Source organism: Elephas maximus, chromosome 21, assembly GCF_024166365.1.
Source record: "Elephas maximus indicus isolate mEleMax1 chromosome 21, mEleMax1 primary haplotype, whole genome shotgun sequence".
NCBI classification, from domain to species: Eukaryota; Metazoa; Chordata; class Mammalia; order Proboscidea; family Elephantidae; genus Elephas; species Elephas maximus.
Genome location: NC_064839.1, coordinates 82,245,333 through 82,270,546, shown reverse-complemented (window position 1 = coordinate 82,270,546; position 25,214 = coordinate 82,245,333).

Sequence of the window (25,214 nt, the reverse complement as noted above, 5' to 3'; positions counted from 1 at the left end):
CTACCACCACTGACTTCTCTGATAGGGATCGCAATAGAGGGTCCCAGACAGAGCTGGAGAAAAATATAGAACAAAATTCTAAATCACAAAAAAAGACCAGACTTACTGGCCTGACAGAGACTAGAGAAACCCCAAGATTATGGCTCCCAGACACACATTTAGCTCAGTAATGAAGTCACTTCTGACGTTCACCCTTCAGCCAAAGATTAGAAAGGCCCATGAAACAAAAGAAAACTAAAGGGTGCATCAGACCTGGGGCAAGGACTAGAAGGCAGGAGAGGACAGGAGAGCTGGTAATAGGTAACCCAAGGTTGAGAATAGAGAATGTTGACATGTCGTGGGGTTGTTAACCAATATCATAGAATAATATGCGTACTAACTGTTTAATGAGAAATGAGTTTGCTCTGTAAATCTTCAACTAAAGTACAATTAAAAAAAAAAAAAAGAGAGAGGTAAGCCCAAGATGGTAGTCAGATGCTTCCAGTGAACACTCTTGGAACAAAGACCCGAAAAAACAAATGAAACAATTATTTTTATGACAAGCTAGGAGCCCTAAACTCCAAAGGCAAAGTTAGAAAATGGACTGAGCAGCAGGGGAAGGGAGAGATGGTTCAGAAGTGGAGAGGAGTTGCTGGACCTGAATCACCAGGAACCCTCAGGCTGAGTGGGCTAGTGATAGCATTCAGCCGCAGTTTCCTCAGGGAAAAACAGCCAGCTGCACAGCCTACATACACCTCCGGAACCAGAGAAGAACGGCACTCTCAGCAAAAGCTAAGTACTTGGATATATTTTACCATGCCCCCTGCCCTGAAGCTGGCTTCAGTGGCTATCAACTTCCCAGGGCCTGAGATAGGTCCTGCTCTGTGCTCTGAGACATTCTGCAGCCCTGGAGAAGGAATAAATTCACAACTGGGGTAAAAGATAATCTTCCAGCTCCAGTAGCCTGGGGAGCTCAGGACAGAAGCAGCTCCTGTCTACGCATAAACAGTCCATGGACTTTGAATAACTTTTCCCCCTGCATGGACCTGTATGGGCCTATTTCAGGAGAATAGGCACTTTTTTGGCAGACTGCAACTGTTTCAGCTGTGCAGTAGAGAGGTGGGTGTTTGATGTTTGACATTGCTTTGCCCATTAAACAGGGTCCTCACCTACCTACATCAGGGGCCTAAGGACTGGTGGCTCCACTAAGGTCACCTAGCCACCCAAGACAGGGGTCTAAGGATAACTGGTACCTCCCAGTCCTTACAACCAAAAGTATTGGGTGCCTATCATCTGTCTGCAGAACCCACCCACCTGTGCACTCTAGGAAACAGTGACATGCTTTCCTCACAGACACTCGGGGGACGGTTGTCAGTACCCTGCCTTGTTCAGAGCGTGTCCTTCTGCAACCGGATACCAGTACCTATACCAATCACCCCTGCCCCTCTAAGACTGTACGACAGAGCCTGTACCACACACTTGATGACCAACTACCTGGACACCTGAGCTGAATCCATATAAGAAAAGTGAATGGAATCCCAGGCTCATATACCTGATAACAGCTCTAGCCATCTGGTGACAGGACGTTAGAGCTTTGAAGGTGAAAATAACAAAGCTAGCTCACTCAAGCAACCTATTTGGGCATATCAAAACAAACCAAAGCAAGAAGCTAGGATACAGTGAACATGCATTTAAAAAACTAATGTAATAACTTATAGATGACTCGGAGGCAACAGTCAATATCAACTCACATTAAGAAGCAGACTATGATCACTTCAACAAGCTGCCAGACAAAGACTCAAGGGATCTTCTGGATGAAAGTGCAGTCCTGGAATTACCAGATACAGCATACAAAAGATTAATATACAGAACTCTTCAAGACATCAGGAATGAGATCAGAAAGAAGATCAGGCAATATCCAGAACAAGCCAAGGGACATACAGGTAAAGCAGTTAAAGAAATTGAAAGGTTATCCAACAACACAATGAAAAATTTAATAAGTTGCAAGACTCCATGGAGAGACAGCAATCAGAAATTCAGAAGATTAACAATAAAATTGGACAACTCAATACAAAGTTAGAGGAGCAGAACTGAGCAAGTGGAAGGCAAAATTAGTAAGGTTGAAGATAAAGCATGTGGCATGAAAATATTTGAAGAAAAACCAGATAAAAGAATTTTAAAAAATGAAGAAAACTCCCACTTAAGAATCATGTGGGACTCTGTCAAGGTAAATAACCTACGAGTGACTGGAGTACCAGGACAGGGAAGGGTAACAGAAAATACAGAGAGAATTGTTGAAGATTTGTTGGTAGAAAAGTTCCCTGATACCGTGAAAGATGAGGAGATATCTCTTCAAGATGCTCATTGAACTCCACATAAGGTAGATTTTTAAAAAGAAAGTCACCAAGACATATTATAATCAAACTTGCCAAAACCAAAGATAAAGAGAGGATTTTAAGAGCAGCTAGGGATAAACAGAAAGTCACCTACAAAGAAGACCCAAAAAGAAAAAGCTTGTACTACTAGGCAGAAACCATGTCATTTCCAAGAAGGAAATGGAATGACTTATATAAAGCATTGAAGGAAAAAATTGCCACCAAGAATCATATATCCAGCAAAACTGTCTCTCAAATATGAAGGTGAAATTAGGACATTTCCAGATAAACAGAAGTTTATGGAATTCATAAAAACCAAAGAAAAATTACAAGAAATACTAAAGGGAGTTCCCTGGTTAGAAAATCAATAATATCGGATATCAGCCCAAGACTAGAACACTGGACAAGGCAATCAGATATCAACCCAGATAGGAAAATCACAAAAATAAATCAAAATAAAAAAAATGCTCAGAACACGGAAACAACAATGTCATTATGTAAAAGAAGACAACATTGGAACAAGAAAAAGGGACTAAGAAATGTACTCATAGATCTTTCATATGGAGAGGAAGACAAGGAGGTATAAAGAAATAAAAGTTAGGATTAAACTTAGAAAAATAGGGGTAAATATTGAGGAAACCACAAAGGAGATTAACAATCTTACTCGTCAACATAAAATACAAGAAAAAAATAGAGACTCAGCAGAAAAAAACCAATAAGAGGAAAAGAACATATAAACTACTCAGCACAAAAAATTAAGTGGGAAAAAGAAACTGTTAACAACACACAAAAAAGACATGAAAATGAAGGCACTAAACTCATACCTATCCATAATTACGCTGAATGTAAAGGGACTAAATGCACCAATAAAGAGACAGGGACTGGCAGAATGGATAAAAAAACACTATCCATCTATATGCTGCCCACAAGAGACACCCCTTAGACTTAGAGACACAAACAAACTAAAACTCAAAGGACGTAAAAAGTATAAATGAAACAAACATTAATCAAATAATAGCAGTAGTGGCAATACTAATTTCTGACAAAACAGACTTTGAAGTTAAATCCACCACAAAGAATAAGGAAGGACGCTATATAACGATTAAAGGGACAATATACAGGAGGATGTACCCATATTAAATATTTATGCACCCAATGACAGGGCTGCAAGATACATAAAACAAACTCTAGTTTAGATAGAAAAGACAGCGCCCAATTCTAGTAGGAGACTTCAATACACCACTTTCGGTGAAGGACGGAACATACAGAAAGAAGCTCAATAAAGATGTGGAAGATCGAAATGCCACAATCAACCAACTCGACCTCATAGATAAAATCAGAATGCTCCACCCAACAGCAGCCAAGTATACTTTCTTTTCCAATGCACATGGAACATTCTCTAGAATAGACCACATTTTAGGTCATAAAGGAAGCCTTAGCAGAATCCAAAACATTGAAATATTACAAAGTATCTTCTCTGACCCTAAAGCCATGAAAGTAGAAATCAGTAACAGAAAAAGCAGGGAAAAGAAATCAAACACTTGGAAACTGAACAACACCCTGCTCAAAAAAGACTGCATTATAGAAGCCGTCAAGGATGGAATAAAGAAATTCATAGAATCCAATGAGAATGAAAACACTTCCTATCAGAACCTTTGGGACACAGCGAAAGCAGTCCTCAGGGGTCAATTTATATCAATAAATGCACACATACAAAAAGAAGAAAGGGCCAAAATCAAAGAATTATCCCTACAACTTGAACAAATAGAAAGAGACCAACAAAAGAAACCCTCAGGCACCAGAAGAAAGCAAATAATAAAAATTAGAGCAGAATTAAATGAAATAGAGAACGGAAAAGCAATGGAAAGAATTTACAAGACCAAAAGCTGGTTCTTTGAAAAAATAAACAAAATTGAAAAACCAGTGGCCAAACTGAGAAAAGAAATACAGGAGAGGAAGCAAATATCCCACATAAGAAATGAGATGGGTGATATCACAACAGACCCAACTGAAATTAAAAGAATCATATCAGACTACTACAAAAAATTGTACTCTAACAAATTTGAAAGCCTGGAAGAAATGGATGAATCTCTAGAAACACACTACCTACCTGCTAATACAAACAGGTAGGACAACTAAATAAACTCATAAAAAGAGAAGAGTTTGAAAAGGTAATTTAAAAACTCTCAATAAAAAAAACCCTGGCCCAGACGGCTTCACTGCAGAGTTCTACCAAGCTTTCAGAGAAGACTTAAAACCACTACTACTAAAGGTATTTCAGAGTATAGGAAAGGATGGAATACCCCCAAACTCATTTTATGAAGCTAGCATATCCCCCATACCAAAACCAGGGAAAGACACACACACAAAAAATTACAGACCTAGGAGGCGGGGACAAGATGGCGGACTAGGTGGACGCTACCGTGGATCCCTCTTATGCAACAAAGACTCGGAAAAAAAGTGAATCGATCACATATATAACAATCTACGAACTCTGAACAACAAACACAGACTTAGAGACGGAGAACGAACAAATACAGGCAGACAGCGATCGATTTCAGAACTAAGAGCCAGCGTACCAGGCAAGTGACCTTCGGAGCCCGGGCTGGGGCAGAGCCCAGGGGGGCAGACGGCACAGACAAGGAGCCCAGCCCTACCCTCCCCCGAACCCATCCCGGGATGAAGTCTAGATGGTTGGCGCGGGCGGCGTAGGGGCGCTGCCGGTGGGAGAAACACCCGGGAGGCAGTGACTGATCTTGGAGCGGGGAGAGCAGCGTTCCAGCCGGGCAGCCGTTCCGCCGGGAGTTTGGCGCGAGACGCGAGCATGGGGATCACCTATATTTCCCTAAAACGACCCCGGGGGAGGCGCCCAGACGTTCGTGAGGGCCACGTCCACCCAGTTCGCGCGAGCAGTGAGGCGCACCGGAGGGAGAAATCCCCGGGAGGAAGTGACTGGTCTTGGAGCGGGGAGAGCAGCATCCCAGCCGGGGAGCCATCCCGCTGGGATCTTGGCGAGAGCGGGCGGGGTGTGAGCGCATGCCCCTGAATAGACCACAGGAGCGAGCCCAGCTGTTCTTGAGGGCCACGCCCACCCAGTTCGCCGCGAGCGGTGCGGCGCACCGGAGGGAGAAATCCCCGGGAGGAAGTGACTGGTCTCGGAGCGGGGAGAGCAGCGTCCCAGCCGGGGAGCCGTTCCGCCAGGAGTTTGGTGTGAGGCGCGAGCATGGGGATCACCTATATTACCCTAAAGTGACCCCGGGGGGGGCGCCCAGACGTTCGTGAGGGCCATGTCCACCCAGTTCGCGCGAGCAGTGAGGCGCACCGGAGGGAGAAATCCCCGGGAGGAAGTGACAGGTCTTGGAGTGGGGAGAGCAGCGTCCCAGCCGGGGAGCCGTCCAGCTGGGATCTTGGCGAGAGCAGGCAGGGTGTGAGCGCATTCCCCTGAATAGACCCCGGGGGCAGGCCCAGCTGTTCGTGAGGACCACGCCCACTCAGTTCGCGTGAGCGGTGCGGTGCACCGGAGGGAGAAATCCCCGGGAGGAAGTGACTGATCTTGGAGCGGGGAGAGTAGCGTCCCAGGCAGGGAGCCGTCCTGCCTGGATTCTGGCGGACGGGGGCGGAGCGTGAACGCGGGGATCAGCTCTATATTCTGTGGTGCTACACACCTAGCTCTCTGATCCCTCCCCCACCCTCCCCAGGCGGCTCCATTAACATCCGAATACCCTGAGCCAGAAGGAGAATTCAGATAGGGATCTGACTGCATTTTTTTTTTAGCTGATTACCTGGAAAATCTAGTTTCCCAGTGATGGCTCGGAGACAGCAGTCCATATCAAACCACAAAAAGAAACAGACCATGACAGCTTCTCCAACCCCCAAACAAAAGAATCAAAATCTTTCCCAAATGAAGATACAATCCTGGAATTATCAGATACAGAATATAAAAAACTAATTTACAGAATGCTTAAAGATATCACAAATGAAATTAGGATAAATGCAGAAAAAGCCAAGGAACACACTGATAAAACTGTTGAGGAACTCAAAAAGGTTATTCAAGAACATAGTGGAAAAATTAATAAGTTGCAAGAATCCATAGAGAGACAGCATGTAGAAATCCAAAAGATTAACAATAAAATTACAGAATTAGACAACGCAATAGAAAGTCAGAGGAGCAGACTCGAGCAATTAGAATGTAGACTGGGACTTCTGGAGGACCAGGGAATCAACTCCAACATAGCTGGAAAAAAATCAGATAAAAGAATTAAAAAAAATGAAGAAACCCTAAGAATCATGTGGGACTCTATCAAGAACAATAACTTGCAAGTGATTGGAGTCCCAGAACAGGGAGGGGGGACAGAAAACACAGAGAAAATAGTTGAAGAACTCCTGACACAAAACTTCCCTGACATCATGAAAGACGAAAGGATATCTATCCAAGATGCTCATCGAACCCCATTTAAGATTGATCCAAAAAGAAAAACACCAAGACATATTATCATCAAACTTGCCAAAACCAAAGACAAACAGAAAATTTTAAAAGCAGCCAGTGAGAAAAGAAAGATTTCCTTCAAGGGAGAATCAATAAGAATAACTTCAGACTACTCAGCAGAAATCATGCAAGCAAGAAGGGAATGGGATGACGTATACAGAGCACTGAAGGAGAAAAACTGCCAACCAAGGATCATATATCCAGCAAAACTCTCTCTGAAATATGAAGGAGGAATTAAGATATTTACAGATAAACACAAGTTTAGAGAATTTGCAAAAACTAAACCAAGACTGCAAGAAATGCTAAAGGAGATTGCTTGGCCTGATGACCAATAATATCAGGTACCAGCACAATACAAGGTCACAAAACAGAACGTCCTGATACCAATGCAACTCAAATAGGGAAAGCACAAAAACAAACAAATTAAGATTAATTCTAAAAAATAAATAAATAAACAAAATAATACACATAACAGAGAATCATGGAAATCAATAGGTAAAAGATCACAATAAGCAAAAAGAGGGACTAAATATAGGAGGCATTGAACTGCCAGATGGAGAGTGATACAAGGCGATATAGAACGATACAAGTTAGGTTTTTACTTAGAAAAATAGGGGTAAATAATAAGGTAACCACAAAAAGGAATATCAATTCCATAACTCAAGAAAAATGTAACGATTCAACAAACATAAAGTTAAACATTATGAAAATGAGGATCTCACAATCTACTAAGAAAAACGTCTCTGCACAAAAAAGTATGTGGAAAAATGAAAAGGCCAACAACACACATGAAAAGGCATCAAAATGACAGCACTAAAAACTTATTTATCTATAATTACGCTGAATGTAAAGGGACTAAATGCACCAATAAAGAGACAGAGAGTCACAGACTGGATAAAGAAACACGATCCATCTATATGCTGCCTACAAGAGACACACCTTAGACTTAGAGACACAAACAAAACCTCAAAGGATGGAAAAAAATATATCAAGCAAATAATAAGCAAAAAAGAAGAGGAGTAGCAATATTAATTTCTGACAAAATAGACTTTAGACTTAAATCTACCACAAAGGATAAAGAAGGACACTATATAATGATAAAAGGGACAATTGATCAGGAAGATATAACCATATTAAATATTTACGCACCCAATGACAGGGCTGCAAGATACATAAATCAAATTTTAACATAATTGAAAAGCGAGATAGACACCTCCACATTTATAGTAGGGGACTTCAACACACCACTTTCGGAGAAGGACAGGACATCCAGTAAGAAGCTCAATAGAGACATGGAAGACCTACTTACAACGATCAGCCAACTTGACCTCATAGACTTATACAGAACTCTCCACCCAACTGCTGCAAAATATACTTTTTTTTCTAGTGCACATGGAACATTCTCTAGAATAGACCACATATTAGGTCACAAAATAAATCTTGGTAGAATCCAAAACATCGAAATATTACAAAGCATCTTCTCAGACCACAAGGCAATGAAGCTAGAAATCAATAACAGAAAAACTAGGGAAAAGAAATCAAATACTTGGAAAATGAACAATACCCTCCTGAAAAAAGACTGGGTTATAGAAGACATCAAGGAGGGAATAAGGAAATTCTTAGAAAGCAACGAGAATGAAAATACTTCCTATCAAAACCTCTGGGACACAGCAAAAGCAGTGCTCAGAGGCCAATTTATATCGATAAATGCACACATACAAAAAGAAGAAAGAGACAAAATCAGAGAACTGTCCCGACAACCTGAACAAATAGAAAGTGAGCAACAAAAGAACCCATCAGGCACCAGAAGAAAACAAATAATAAAAATTAGAGCTGAACTAGAGAACAGAAAAACAATTGAAAGAATTAACAAAGCCAAAAGCTGGTTCTTTGAAAAAATTAACAAAATTGATAAACCATTGGCTAGACTGACTAAAGAAAAACAGGAAAGGAAACAAATAACCCGAATAAGAAACAAGAAGGACCACATCACAACAGAGCCAAATGAAATTAAAAGAATCATTTCAGATTACTACGTAAAATTGTACTCTAACAAATTTGAAAACCTAGAAGAAATGGATAAATTCTTAGAAAAATACTACCTACCTAAACTAACACATTCAGAAGTAGAACAACTAAATAGACCCATAACAAAAAAAGAGATTGAAACAGTAATCAAAAAACTTCCAACAAAAAAAAGTCCTGGCCCAGACGGCTTCACTGCAGAGTTCTACCAAACCTTCAGAGAAGACTTAACACCACTACTACTGAAGGTATTTCAAAGCATAGAACAAGACGGAATACTACCCAACTCATTCTATGAAGCCACCATCTCCCTGATACCAAAACCAGGTAAAGACATTACAAAAAAAAAAAAATTTTAGACCTATATCCCTCATGAACATTGATGCAAAAATCCTCAACAAAATTCTAGCCAATAGAATCCAACAACACATCAAAAAAATAATTCACCCTGATCAAGTGGGATTTATACCAGGTATGCAAGGCTGGTTTAATATCAGAAAAACCATTAATGTAATCCATCACATAAATAAAACAAAAGATAAAAACCACATGATCTTATCAATAGATGCAGAAAAGGCATTTGACAAAGTTCAACACCCATTTATGATAAAAACTCTTACCAAAATAGGAATTGAAGGAAAATTCCTCAACATAATAAAGGGCATCTAAGCCAACAGCCAATATCACTCTAAATGGAGAAAACCTGAAAGCATTTCCCCTGAGAACAGGAACCAGACAAGGATGCCCTTTATCACCACTCTTATTCAACATCGTACTTGAAGTCCTAGCCAGGGCAATTAGGCTAGACAAAGAAATAAAGGGTATCCAGATTAGCAAGGAGGAAGTAAAGCGATCACTATTTGCAGATGACATGATCATATACATGGAAAACCCTAAGGAATCCTCCAGAAAACTACTGAAACTAATAGAAGAGTTTAGAAGAGTCTCAGGTTATAAAATAAACATACAAAAATCACTTGGATTCCTCTACATCAACAAAAAGAACACCGAAGAGGAAATAACCAAATCAATACCATTCACAGTAGCCCCCAAGAAGATAAAATACTTAGGAATAAATCTTACCAAGGATGTAAAAGACCTATACAAAGAAAACTATAAAACTCTGCTATAAGAAATTCAAAAGGACATACTTAAGTGGAAGAACATACCCTGCTCATGGATAGGAAGACTTAACATAGTAAAAATGTCTATTCTACCAAAAGCCATCTATACATATAACGCACTTCCAATCCAAATACCAATGTCATATTTTAAGGGGATAGAGAAACAAATCACTAATTTCATATGGAAGGGAAAGAACCCCCGGATAAGCAAGGCATTACTGAAAAAGAAGAAGAAAGTGGGAGGCCTCACTCTACCTGATTTCAGAACCTATTATACAGCTACAGTAGTCAAAACAGCCTGGTACTGGTACAACAGGCACATAGACCAATGGAACAGAATTGAGAACCCAGATATAAATCCATCCATGTATGAGCAGCTGATATTTGACAAAGGACCAGTGTCAGTCAATTGGGGAATGATAGTCTTTTTAACAAATGGTGCTGGCATAACAGGATATCCGTTTGCAAAAGAATGAAACAGGACCCATACCTCACACCATGCACAAAAACTAACTCCAAGTGGATCAAAGACCTAAACATAAAGACTAAAACGATAAAGATCATGGAAGAAAAAATAGGGACAACCCTAGGAGCCCTAATACGGGGCATAAACAGAATACAAAACATTACCAAAAATGATGAAGAGAAACCAGATAACTGGGAGCTCCTAAAAATCAAACACCTATGCTCATCTAAAGACTTCACCAAAAGAGTAAAAAGACCACCTACAGACTGGGAAAGAATATTCAGCTATGACATCTCAGACCAGCGCCTGATCTCTAAAATCTACATGATTCTGTCAAAACTCAACCACAAAAAGACAAACAACCCAATCAAGAAGTGGGCAAAGGATATGAACACACATTTCACTAAAGAAGATATTCAGGCAGCCAACAGATACATGAGAAAATGCTCCCGATCATTAGCCATTAGAGAAATGCAAATTAAAACTACGATGAGATTCCATCTCACACCAACTAGACTGGCATTAATCCAAAAAACACAAAATAATAAATGTTGGAGAGGCTGCGGAGAGATTGGAACTCTCATACACTGCTGGTGGGATTGTCAAATGGTACAACCACTTTGGAAATCCATCTGGCGTTATCTTAAACAGTTAGAAATAGAACTACCATACAACCCAGAAATCCCACTCCTCGGAATATACCCTAGAGATACAAGAGCCTTCACACAAACAGACATATAAACACCCATGTTTATTGCAGCTCTGTTTACAATAGCAAAAAGCTGGAAGCAACCAAGGTGTCCGTCAACGGATGAATGGGTAAATAAATTGTGGTATATTCACACAATGGAATAGTACACATCGATAAAGAACAGTGACGAATCTCTGAAACATTTCATAACATGGAGGAATCTGGAAGACATTATGCTGAGCGAAATGAGTCAGAGGCAAAAGGACAAATATTGTATAAGACCACTATTATAAGATCTTGAGAAATAGAAAAAATGGAGAAGAACACATACTTTTGTGGTTACAAAGGGGGGAGGGAGGGACGGAGGGAAGGAGAGGGTTTTTTATTGATCAATCAGTAGATAAGAACTTCTTTGGGTGAAGGGAAAGACAACACACAAGACAAGGAAGGTCAGCCTAATTGGACTGGACTAAAAGCAAAGAGGTTTTCGGGATAAAATGAAAGCTTCAAAGGTCAGCGGAGCAGGGGCTGGGGTCTGCGGAACATGGTTTGAGGAGACTTCTAAGTCAATTGGCAAAATAATTCTATTATGAAAACATTCTGCATCCCACTTTGAATTGTGGAGCCTGGGGTCCTAAATGCCAACAAGCGGCCATCTAAGATACATCAATTGGTCTCAACCCACCTGGAGCAAAGGCAAAGGAAGAACACCAAGGCCACACGACAACTAAGAACCCAAGAGACAGAAAGGGCCACATGAACCAGAGACCTACATTATCCTGAGACCAGAAGAACTAGTTGGTGCCCAGCCACAATCGATGTCTGCCCTGCTAGGGAGCACAACAGACAACTCCTGAGGGAGCAGGAGGCCAATGGGATACAGACCCCAAATTCTCATAAAAAGACCATACCTAATGATATGAATGCGACTAGAGGAATCCCAGAGACAATGCTCCCCAGAACTTCTGATGGCACAGTACAGGAACCATCCCCGAAGACAACTCACCAGGCATGAAAAGGACTGGTCAGCGGGGGGGAGACAGATGCTGATGAAGAGTGAGCCAATTAAATTAGGTGGACACTGGAGAGTGTGTTGGCAACTCTTGACTGGAGGGGGGATGGGAAGATAGAGAGAGAGGGAAGATGGCAAAATTGGCACGAAACGAGAGACTGAAAGGGCTGACTCAATAAGGGGAGAGCAAGTGGGAGAAGGGAGTATGATGTATGTAAACCTACATGTGACAGACTGATTGGAATGGTAAATGTTCACTTGAAGCTTAATAAAAATTAATTAAAAAAATATTAAAAAAAAAATTATAGACCTATATCCCTCATGAACTTAGATGCAAAAATCCTCAACAAAATTCTAGCCAATAAAATTCAACAACATATCAAAAAAATAATTCACCATGACCAAGTGGGATTCATACCAGGTATGCAGGGATGGTTCAACATTAGAAAAACAATGTAATCCATCGTTGAAATAAAACAAAAGACAAGAACCACATGATCTTATCAATTGATGCAGAAAAGGCATTTGACAAAGTTCAACACCCATTCCTGATAAAAACTCTCAGTAAAATAGGAAGAGAAGGACAATTCCTCAACCTAATAAAGGGCAATTATACAAAACCAACAGCCAAAATCATCCTAAATGGAGAGAGTCTGAAAGCACTCCCCTTGAGATCAGGAACCAGACAAGGATGCCCTTTATCACCACTCTTATTCAACACTGTGCTGGAAGTCCTAGCCAGAGCAATTAGGCTACATGAAGAAATAAAGGGTATCCAGACTGGTAAGGAAGAAGTAAAAGTATCTCTATTTGCAGGGAACATGATCTTATACACAGAAAACCCTAAAGAATCCTCAAGAAAACTACTGAAACTAATAGAAGAGTTCAGCAGAGTATGGGGATACAAGATAAACATACAAAAATCAGTTGGATTCCTCTACACCAAGAAAAAGAACGTCAAAGAGGAAATCACCGAATCAATACCATTTACAGTAGCCGCTAAGAAAATAAAATACTTAGGAATAAATCTTACCAGAGATGTAAAAGGCCTATACAAAGAAAACTACAAGACACTACTGGAAGAAACCAAAAGAGATACATAACTAGAAAAACATACCTGACTCATGGATAGGAAGACTTAACAGTGTAAAAATGTCTATAGATACAACTCAATTCCAATTCAAATTCCAATGACATTTTTTAATGAGATGGAGAAATAAATCACCAACTTCATACAGCAGGGAAAGAGGCCTCAAATAAGTAAATCATTACTGAAAAAGAACAAAGTAGGAGGACTCTCTCTCCCTGATGTGAGAACCTATTATACCGTCACAGTAGTCAAAACAGCTTGGTACTGGTACAAGAACAGATACATAGACCAATGGAATAGAATTGAGAATCCAGACATAAATCCAACAGCTGATATTTGACAAAGGCCCAAAGTCAGTTAAATGGGGAAAAGACAGTCTCTTCAACAAATGGTGCTGGCATAACTGGATATCCATCTGAAAAAAAAAAAAAATGAAACAAGACCCATACCTCACACCATGCACAAAAACTAACTCAAAATGGATTAACGACCTAAATATAAAATCTAAAATGATAAAGATCATGGAAGAAAAAATAGGGACAATGCTAGAAGCCCTAATACACGGCATAAACAACGTACAAAACATTACAAACTAGATAACTGGGAGCTCCTAAAATTCAAACACCTATGCTCATCCAAAGACTTTACCAAAAGAGTAAAAGGATTACGTACAGACTGGGAAAAAGTTTTTAGCTATGACATTTCCGATCAGCGCCTGGTCTCTAAAATCTACGTGATACTGCAAAAACTCAACTACAAAAGGGCAAACAACCTATTTAAAAAATGGGCAAAGGATATGAACAGACACCTCACTAAAGAAGACATTCAGGCAGCTAACAGATACATGAGGAAATGCTCATGATCATTAGCCATTAGAGAAATGCAAATCAAAACTACAATGAGATTCCATCTCACTCCAACAAGGCTGGCATTAATCCAAAAAACACTAAATAATAAATGTTGGAGAGGTTGTGGAGAGATTGGAACACTTATACACTGCCGGTGGGAATGTAAAATGGTACAACCACTTTGGAAATAAATTTGGTGCTTCCTTAAAAAGCTAGAAATAAAGGAACCATACAGTCCAGCAATCCCACTCCTTGGAATATATCCTAGAGAAGTAAGAGCCTTTACACAAACAGATATATGCACACCCATGTTCATTACAGCACTGTTTACAATAGCAAAAAGATGGAAGCAACCAAGGTGCCCATCAACTGATGAATGATAAATAATTTATTTATTATGGTATATTCAGACAATGGAATACTAGGCATCAATAAAGAACAATGATGAATCCGTGAAACATGTCATAACATGGAGAAATCTGGAAGGCATTATGCTGAGTGAAATTAGTCAGTTGCAAAAGGACAAATATTGTATGAGACCACTATTATAAGAACTCAAGAAATAGTTTAAACAGAGAAGGAAGTATTCTTTGATGGTTAGGAGATTGGGGAGGGAGGGAGGGAGGGGGTTTTCACTAATTAGTTGATAACTATTTTTAGATGAAGGGAAAGACAACACACAATACAGGAGAGGTCAGCACAGCTGGACTAACCAAAAGCAAAGCAGTTTCCGAATAAATTGAACATAGCAGGGGCGGGAGTTTGGGGACCATGGTTTCAGGGGACATCTAAGTCAATTGGCATAATAAAATCTATCAAGAAAACATTCTGCATCCTACCTTGGAGAGAGGCGTCTGGGATCTTAAACACTAGCAAGTGGCCATCTAAGGTGCATCAATTGGTCTCAACCCACCTGGAGTGAAGGAGAATGAAGAACACCAAAGACACAAGGTAATTATGAGCCCAAGAGACAGAAAGGACCACATAAACCAGAGTCTACACCAGCCTGAATCCAGAAGAACTAGCTGGTGCCCGGCTACAACTGATGACTGCCCTGACAGGGAACACAACAGAGAACCCCTGAGGGAGCCAGGGAGCAGTGGGATGCAGACCTCAAATTCTCATAAAAAGACCAGATTTAATGGTCTGACTGAGACTAGAAGCACCCCGGAGGTCATGGTCCCCAGACCTTCTGTCAGCCTAAGACAGGAACTATTCCCAAAGCCAACTCTTTGGACAGGGATTGGACTGGACCATGGGACAGAAAATGATACTGGCGAAGAGTGAGCTTCTTGAATCAAATAGGCAAATGAGAGGATGCGGGCAGCTCCTATCTGGAGAGGAGATGAGAGGGCAGAGGTGGTCAGAACCTGGCATTGAATGGACACGAAAATAGAGATTGGAGGGAAGGAGTGTGCTGTCTCATTAGAGGGAAAGCAACTAGGAGTATATAGCAAGGTTTTTTATGTAAGTTTTTGTATGAGAGACTGACATGGTTTATAAACTTTCACTTAAAGCACAATAAATTTTTTTTTTAATGTAATGTGAGCAAAAACAAGTACTGGTGTTTGAAGGCATTACCTTTATTAAGAGCATTGTTTTTGTGAAAACCGTATTCAGGTACATGAGCCTTAAGGCACACATGCTCCAGGTCACGAAGTGTGTGTGCACATGTCTACTTGTCCCCATTGTACAAAGCAGCTGAGTGCTTTAAACATCTGCACCACCTAGAGACTCCAACCAGCCAAAGGAAGGGACAAAAACAGCCAAGAGAGTTCATCCCTCAGATAACAAGATTAGCTGTAAAAGCACAAGGACAAATAAAAAATATTTGAAACTAGCACAGAATTTCCAAAGGGGTTAGGCACTGCCTTTTTAAATCATCCATCCATTCTCAGAAAACTCAGCTTTTCGTAGGCAGCTTACTTCTAATGATGAGGTATTAGAACATTCCAATCAGGCACAAAAGACTTAGTTCTGGTAAGTAAAATTATCGGATTCTTTTTTACAACAAAGCAGAAAAAAATTACAAGCTTCGTTTTTGGCATCGCTTTCCTCCATAATTCCCTGCCACTCCCCCCACCCCCACCCCAGGAAAAAGGAAGGAATCTTCCCGTGCTCCAGTCTCAGCGTGCCACGCACCTCCTTCATGTTATTCAAAGGCAATATCTTACAAACAGGAAAACAAACAAAACCATTATTCACCAAAAGAAGCCACAGACTTGATACCAAGTCAATTTAGGTGTCCTGAAATTTTCTCATTTCATTTTCATGCTTAAAAACTATACGGATTTTTTACTCATGCAATCTACATGATATGTAGGTGTCAATTCATAATACACAATTTGTAAGAACCATAACAAATTCATATATATTTCAAGTTATTTCCATTAAATGATTAATTAACATAAATTATTAGAATGCCCTAAAATGGAAAGAACATGAAATGCAACGTTTAAAGGCGACAGTTTATCTGGAGCCCCTCTCGTGAATTTATTTTAGAACCTTGCACAGTGAAAGTAACTTTCCCAGCTGCAAATCTGAGGGTCGGGACCCTAGGGTTCCTGTTTCCAAAGAAAACAGCTGAGGGGCCACCGCTTCCATTTCCCGGGTTCATAGCACCCTCCAGTGGTTGCCAGGAAACACTGGGTGCGTTTTGTTTTTTTTATTATTCTTGCCTATACGTTTTTTTTTTATATATATATACGTAGGAGGGAGCCCTGGTGGCGCAGTGGTTAAGCGCTCGGCTGCTACTTGAAAGGTCGACGGTTTGAACCTACCAGCCACTCCGTGGGAGAAAGAAGTGGCAGTCTGCTCCCGTAAAAGATTACAGCCTTGGAAACCTAAGGGGCAGTTCTACTCTTGTCCTATAGGGTCGCTATGAGTCCCAATCGACTTCACATCAATGGGTTTTTTGTTTATATATGTAGGAGAATGGTGAAGTCCCTGCTACCCAGACTTTTATATCAGTGATTCTCAAGCGCTTCCCAGGAAATTCTCATGTACCCCCTCCCCAAAGGGAGGATTTCTGTAAGTGAGACGGTTGATGATGGGGGTGTGTGCTACGTGTGAAGGGAGTGGGGCAGAACAGAGGGCGGAGAGCCACTCTTATCTACGTGAACAGGTACCCACCTCCCCAGCAGCCAACCCCCATATCCGTCCGTCTTCACCCATCAACAACAGGCTATCCGAAGGCTCTGAAACTCGGGGCACAATTTTTAGCAAGTGTTACTGTGCTGGCTTTGAATAGACACTGCTGTGGCAAAACTTCGGACCGAGTAATTGGGCCATTTATAACAAGCACTTTGAAAAGTTCGTGCCTTTGACACAGTACTTTCTAAGTAAATAATAGATACATCAACAGACTTATACAGATATGTTCATCTGGGTATAATTTATAATAAATCTCAAAATGATTTAAAGGAGTAATTAAGTATTAAATTGTGACACACCCATAAAATTTTTACCCTCAATAAAATTATTTTTAATGATGGTAAAAAGTATTTCTAGACTTCCTGGAACCAAGAAGGTTGCATGAACTCTCAAAACTGTTGCCCCGAGATAATCTTTAAACCTTAAACCAAAAATATCCCCTGATGTCTTCTTAAACCAAACAATAGTTTAGCTTAACTAGTAAAAACTATCTGCCTTGAGCATTGTGCTCTTTTAAGAATTACCTATATGAGATTGAAGTGACAACAGCAACTTGAAACATTATATGGGAACCTTAGGGAGTGGTGAATTTATGTACTAGGGGAGAAACAATTCAGAAAAGGAAGGTGAGAACTCAAAGAATGTAGTCAATGTCACTGACTTGTACATGTAGCAACGGTTGAATTGGTGTATGTTGTGGTGTGTATATTCTCAACAACAACAAAATTAAAGAGTTTTTTAATAGTTTAAATAATTTTAATGATTATAATGTTCGGGGAAAAAAGCAGGATACAAAATTGTATATATATATTATATACGCACATACATATATATATATATACACACAAAAACCCAACACCCGTTGCCATCGAGTCTATTCTGACTCATAGCGACCCTACAGGACAGAGTAGAACTCTCCCATAGAGTTTCCAAGGAGCGCCTGGTGGATTTGAACCGCCAACCTTTTGGTTAGCAGCTGTAGCTCTTAACCACTGCGCCACCAGGGTTTCCATATATATATACATATATACATACACAGTCATGCACCACATAACTTCCGTTGGGTCAAGTCCGACCGCATACACATCCGTGTTGCCCAGGTTACTAACATTCAAATTACATACATCTTACTGGGTTTTTCCTGTAGTTACAAACCAGCCTCGTAAAGCCAATTACATTAAAAATTTGAGGTACATACAATGGTTCGTAATAACAAACAGGTGCTACTTTGCAAAGCACATAAAAACATTATTATTGTTATTACTGTATTATTACGTTAAAGATGGTTTCATCTATCTGGAAGTATTTCTTTAATGTTTTTTATGCATAAAAAGGTATACTACATACTATATACTAAGACAAACATTTGACTAACTGATATTACATACAAACCATACCTAACTGTTCCAATTTACGTACAAATTTGACTTAAAGAGACTTAGAAATAAAACTCATTCATAATCCGGGAACTACCTGTATAGAATATGATGTTTGCACAACGTCCAAATCACATAACTTCCAATTTCACAGAACATATCGTGGGCGTTATGTGTTGCATGACTATATATTTGTTGTTGTTAGGTGCCCTCAAGTCAGTTCCAACTCATAGTACAACAGAACAAAACACTGCCCAGTCCTGCACCATCCTCATCATGGTAGCTATGTTGGAGTACACTGTTGCAGACACCGTGTCAGTCCAACTTGTCAAGGGTCTTCCTTTATTTTACCAAGCATGATGTCCTTCTCCAGGGGCTGGTCCCTTCTGACAACGTGTCCAAAACACATAAGATGAAGTCTCACCATCTTCCCTTCTAAGGAGCACTCTGGCTATATTTCTTCCAAGACAGACTTATTCGTTCTTCTGGCGGCCCACGATACATTCAATACTCTGCCAACATCATAATTCAAAGGCATCAATTCTTTTTTGGTCTTCCTTATTCATTGTCCAGCTTTTTCACACATACGAACCAAAAAAAAAAAAAAAAGAACCCATTGCTGCTGAGTCGATTATGACTCATAGCAACCCTACAGGACAGGGTAGAACTGCCCGATAGGATTTCCAAGGAGCAGCTGGTGGATTTGAACTGATGACCTCTTGGTTAACAGGCTAGTTCTTAACCACTATGCTATGATGCATATGAGGTGATTGAAAATATGGGTTGGGTCAGGTGCACCTTAGTCCTCAAAGTGACACCTTTGCTTTTTTTTTTTTTTAAGAGGAGAACTTATTTTAATGCTTATTTTAATAAGTTAGTTTCCAGTTTGCTTTCTAAGGTAACATATTCTAATTCCTATTATTGGAGCTAGCCACAATGAATTACCAAGATGTGATGATTTTAATATTAGAGTCTTAGTTTGTCATGAAAAATAAACCTAAACCTGAACATCTTTGCTTTTTAACACTTAAAAGAGGTCTTTTGCAGCAGATTTGCGCAGCATAATACATCGTTTGATTTCCTGACTCCTGCTTCCATGGGCTTTGATTGTGGACCCAAGTAAAATGAAATCCTTCACAACTTCAATCTTTTCTCCATGTATCATGATGCTGCTTGTTGGTGCCATTGTGAGGATTTTTGTTTTCTTTATGTTGAAGTGTAATTCATATTGAAGGCTATAGTCTTTGATCTTCATCAGTAAGTACTTCAAGGCCCCTTTGCTTTGAGCAAGAAAGGTTGTATCATTTGCATATCCCAGGTTGTTAATGAGTCTTCCTCCAATCCTGATGCCACATTCTTCTGTATATAGTCCAGCTGCTCAGGTTATTTGCTCAGAATACAGATTGATTAAGTATGGTCAAAGGATACAACCCTGATACACACCTTTTCTGAGTTTAAACCATGCGGTATCTTCTTGTTCTGTTCAAACGACTGTCTCTTGATTTATGTACAGGTTCCCCATGAGCACAGTTAAGTGTTCTGAAATTCCCATTCTCCACAATGCTATCCATAATTTGTTATGATCCACACAGTCAGATGCCTTAGCATAGTCAATAAAACACAAGTAAACATCTTTCTGGTATTTTCTGCTTTTATTATCTGACATCAGCAGTGATATCCTTCGTTCCACATCCTCTTCTAAATGGTGGTTGAATTGCCGTTAGTTGCCTGTCAATGTACTGCTATAACTGCTTTTGAATTTTACTTGTGTGTGATATTAATGACACCATTTGATAATTTCCACCTTCTGTTCGATGACCTTTCTTTGGAAAGGGCACAACAAATATGGATCTTTTCCAGTGGGTTGGCTAGGAAACTGTCTTCCAAATTTCTTGGCATAGGTAAGTGAGCACTCCAGGGCTGCATCCACTTGTTGAAACAATCAGTTGTTATTCTGTCAATTCCTGAAGCCTTGTTTTTCACCAATGCCTTCAGTGCAGCCTGGACTTCTTTTTTCAGTACCATTGGTTCTTGATCTTTTTTTCAGTACCTTTGGTTCTTGATCATATGCTATCTCCTGAAATGGCTGAACATCAACCAATTCTTTTTGGTACATTGATTCTGTGCATTCCTTCCATCTTCTTTTGATGGTTCCTGCATCGTTCAGTATTTTGCCCACAGGGATCCTTCAATATTGCAACTCAAGGCTTGAATATTTTCTTCAGTTCTTTCAGCTTAGGAAATGCTGAGCATATTCTCCCCTTTTGGTTATCTAACTCCAGGTCTTTGCATATTTCATTATAATATTTTACTTTGACTTTTCCAGCTGCCCTTTGAAATCTTCTGTTCAGCTCTTTTACTTCATCATTTCTTCTATTCGCTTTAGCTACTCCATATTCAAAAGCAATTTTCAGAGTCTCTTCTGACATCCATTTTGTTTTTTTCTTTTTCTTCTCTTTTTAATGACCTTTTGCTTTCTGCATGTATGATGTCCTTGATGTCATCTCAAAACTCATGTGGTCTTCAGCCATTAATGTTCAATATGTCAAATCTAATTTTGAGATGATCTCCAAATTCAGGTGGGATATACTCAAGGCTGTGTTTTGGCTTCCAAGGAGTTGTTTTAATTTTCTTCAGTTTCAACTTGAATTTGCATGTGAGCAATTGATGGTCTGTTCCACAGTCAGTCCCTGGCCTTGTTCTGACTTATGATATTGAGCTTTTCCATCACCTCTTTCTACAGATGTAGTCGATTTGATTCCTGTGTATTCCATCCGGTGAGGTCAATGTGTACAATCACCATTTATGTTGTTGAAAAAAAGTATTTGCAATGAATAACTCGTTGGTCTTACAAAATTCTGTCATGTGATCTCTGGCATCATTTCTATCCCCAAGGCCAAATTTTTTGACTACCAATCTGTCTTCTTATTTCCAACTTTTGCATTTCAATCACCAGTAATTATCAATGCATCTTGATTACATGTTTGATCAATTTCAGACTCCAGAAGCTCATAAAAATCTTCAGTTTCCTCATCTTTGGCATTAGTGGTTGGTGCATAAATTTGAGTAACAATCATATCAACTGGTGTTCCTTTTAAGTGTATGGACATTATCCTATCACTGACAGCACTATACTTCAGGATAGATCTTGAAATGTTCTTTTTGACAATGAACGCAACACCATTCCTCTTCAATTTGTCATTCCCAGCATAATAGACTACAAGATTGTCTGATTCAAAATGGCTAATACCAGTCCCTTTCAGCTCACTAATGCCTATGATATCAATGTTTATGCATTTCATTTCATTTATGACGACTTCCAATTTTCCTAGATTCATACTTCATACATTCCACATTCCAATTATTAATAGATGTTTGCTGCTGTTTCTTCTCATTTTGAGTACTACCACATCAGCAAATGAAGGTCCCGAATACTTGACTCCATTCACATTATTAAGGCGGACTCTCTTTTCAGGAGGCAGCTCTTCCCCAGCCATATGTTGAGTGCCTTCCAACCCGAGGGGCTCATCTTCAGGCACTCTCTCAAACATTGTTCCACTGCTATTCATAAGGTTTTCACTGTCCAATTTTTTCAGAAGTAGACCACCAGGTCCTTTTTCCTAGTCTGTCTTAGTCTAGAAGCTCTGTTGAAACCTGTCCACCAAGAGTGACCCTGTTGTTGTTTTAAATACCAGTGGCAAAGCTTCCAGTATCACAGCAACACGCAAGCCACCATACCAGGACAAACTAACAGATGCATGGCCATTCTACAGAGGTGGAACCTGAGGCCTGAAGAGATCACATGGCTAACCTGAGGAGGTTCAGTGGGTTATACGTGGGAGAAGTACACTCATGCCTGGATCTTGTGACAACACAGTCTCATGTTCTTTCCACCTGCTTTGGTCAAACTGTTTAAGCCTAGAGTGAAAAAAAAAAAAAAAAAAAACTTACAGAAATACAAAGGTTCATGCCTGCCTACAACACTTTCATTAGCTTTACCTCCACCCCCAGCTGCTACATCTCTGTTGTGGCAACAAAGCTGTTGTGTACCTGGAAAAAATGTTCTGATGTACCTTTGAGTCTGTTTGGATTTCTTCGGAATGTTTACTATTTAACCTGAAGGTTTTAAAGCATGGGAAATGGAGAAGAGAATAAGGAAGATCCACAAATGATCTTATTCTGTGGAAAAAGTTCCCATGCTCTGGACTTACTTGGGAGAAACAACTTTTTAAGAGTAACTCAACAAACCCCATCAGCTTCATGATCCTCAAAAGAGAGTTTGTAACCACTTGATGTTTCTGACCTGAGCGCCCTGTTGAGGAAGCATGAAGAGTGCTGACAGGTCACACTATAAACAGAGATCAGTTTACAAAGCACAAAAGCTCCAACAAACTCATGCAGAGATTTTCCTCCCTTTAGTCTGGATCTGACTTCCTGCAGGCAGCTATTAGATAAAGAAAAAAGAATGTTAGCTAATTTAGAAAGTTGGCTAAGAACTAAACTCATCGGTGTTAAAACTTACTGAATTTTATCCATTGTAGGGAATAAACTTTAGGTACAATGTCAACCTGGAAAATCTAAATTTGGTAACAAATTAGCAAAATATTTTTAATAGTCGATGAATCTTCCAATGTCATTTCAAATTGAAAAACAACAGTATGACATAGCAGAAGGTCTTAAAGTCACTAAAACTGTATTGTTTGGTCAGTACAGGTGAGGTTAAAAGGAGATTTGTCACTAACCCTTAAGTATATATAAGGTTTGGAGCTTACTTCTTCATTTTAACTAAGGAAAGATCCAGAGGAAAAGTATAACAACAAGGTAAGAAACCAGTAAAATAGGCTACCAAAAACCTGTAACATCTAGTTTTCTAGTGTTTTTTAAAAAAACTGAATAAATTCTTATGCTTCTTAGATAACTCCAATTAAAAAAAAAACCCACTGTTAGGTTTCCCTAAAAAGAGAGATGTATGTTGGTGACAATTAGAGCCATTGATCTCAGGAGAAAACAGAAACCAGTAAGCTCCAGAATCCCTACAGGAGGCTTCAGAGGAGAGACGAGAAGGTGGCTGGACCTTGGACATTGGGAAGGATTTGGGCAGAACCAAACCAAAACCAAAACTGTTGCCGTCGAGTCGAGTCCAACTCATAGCAACCCTATACAACAGAGCAGAACTGTCCCATAGGGTTCCCAACGAACGGCTGGTGAATTCCAACTGCTGACCTTTTGGTTAGCAGCCGTAGCGCTTAACCACTGTGCCACCAGGGCTCTTTGGGCAGAACAGTTCTGGTTAAAAATAAAAGAAGAAGAAAAAAGAATAAAGACTCCACGGCGGGACCACGTTTGGGGTCATATATAGGGAAGGTGACCAAGAATAAGATTAACAAAATTTATAAAAACACAAATGAATATAATAGTAGATTAATTCTTCACTGTACCACAAAATTCCAACATAAAAAAACATTTCTAGACCATCCTTTCCATATAATTTAAGTCTAATGTTCACAAAACATTGACATATTCTAAATTGTCCATCAGGGTTGTAAAAACTAACTGTGATGACCCACACCACCATCTGTGTTTTCAGGGGTTGTCTGAGCACCTGTTTCCTGCAGGAGCTGCGATCTGGCAAAGCCAGTAAATCAGGGCCAGGTTACCCAGTAAGCAAGCCAAATGCTTACTCTCACATGGGCGATGTGGTAAAAACACTTGCTAATCTGTAGTGCACAATTTCTCATAACCCAAGTAAGCTCAAGCTTACCCAGCTTAATGGGTAATCAGTCTCTGTCAGGGATTATAAATTTGAAAAGAGGCTTTGATTCTGTAGGAAGGTGTGAGGTTAGGAGAGAGACAAATGCCAGCCATACCTAGAAGCAGAATCTTTGGTGCGGTGAAAAAACGTGAAATTTTTCACTACAGGTGATCTGGTAAGCAAAGTAAGCACCGTGCTTACCTCGCCTATTGAATAATTCACTCCTGCGGTACAGACAGGTTCCAAGTTCAAGGAAGAACCAGGTGCAGAAGTGAGTAAAAGCAAATGCGCCAAACCTCTTTCCTGCCAAACTTCCTTACATTTACACTATTTCTATGGGTGTGTTTTTTACTGGACAGCCTTTTTAACCTTCGATATCCTGCCTCTCATATCCTCTTCTCTCCCGAAGACCTTTAGCAGCAAACAGCTCCCACTGAAATCTGCCATCCGTCTCTCTCCCACCCCCACCACTAGAAAAAAAAAAGTGAACACCCCTCCGGCACAGCTGCTCAGACCTGCCTAGTCCTGGGGCATCTCCACAGAGATGGTCAGACCCAGAATTCCACGATCCTCCTCAGGCCAGCTTAGAAATGATCTAAACACGAGAGGGTACAACTTATGAACTGAGATCTACTTAATGCAGCTAACCAAAAAAAAACTAAAATGCAGACCTGTTATAACAACATTTCAAATCATTTTGCACAGCACTTTTATTCAGTAGTCCACTATTTTTGAGACTTTCCCAAACCTATTGATGATGGATTAGCTAACGGTGAATTCATAACACATTTCCTATTCTTGGAGGAAGACCTTTAATTGTTGCTTTTTAGGCTGTGA